The following is an 812-nucleotide window of genomic DNA, read 5'->3' on the forward strand; positions in this document are numbered from 1 at the left end:
AGCCCTAATGAAAAACAAAGAGTCAGAGTTAAATGTCAGCATAAGAAATGCAAATGGTTGTTGTATGCTAGTCTAGACAAAGACTCTGGTGACTTTATTGTTAAGAATTACTATCCTGTTCATCAGTGCCCTACCACAACCAAAAACAAGTTGTGTACATCTAACTTTATTGCAAATAAGTTTAGGGACAGAATAGTTTCTCAACCTTATATAAAGTTGTGGGAAATTCAAGAGTTGGTGAGGAAGACGACAGGATTATATGTTGGAAGAACTCTTTGTTATCGGGCAAAATTGATGATTCTCAAGGAGTTTATGGGTGATTGGAAGATGGAGTTTGCAAGGTTGTGTGATTATGCAGACATGATAAAACAGACTAATCCTAATAGTTCATGTTGGGTGAGGACAGACATGGAATCTACTCCAGGAAAGAATAATTGGGTGAGAACAGACAGGGAATCTACTCCAGGAAAGAATATGTTTGTTTACTTTTATGTTTGTTTTGATGCATTAAAGAGAGGTTGGTTGGAAGGATGTAGAAAAATCATTGGTTTAGATGGATGCTTTCTGAAGGGTGCTTGCAGAGGTGAATTATTAGTTGCAATTGGTAGAATGGAAATCAACAAATGTTTCCAATTGCTTGGGCAGTTGTTGATCAAGAAACAAAGCATAGTTGGAGTTTCTTCATCAACTTCTTGATACAAGATCTAAACTTAGGCACTGGACATGGATTGACTGTGATGTCTGATATGCAAAAGGTTAGTTTAATGTTAATTTTATTTAATTTTGATCTCATTGCCTATTTATTTAATTAT

The sequence above is a fragment of the Solanum tuberosum genome, unplaced genomic scaffold (assembly GCF_000226075.1).
Source record: "Solanum tuberosum cultivar DM 1-3 516 R44 unplaced genomic scaffold, SolTub_3.0 scf00192, whole genome shotgun sequence".
Taxonomy (NCBI): domain Eukaryota; kingdom Viridiplantae; phylum Streptophyta; class Magnoliopsida; order Solanales; family Solanaceae; genus Solanum; species Solanum tuberosum.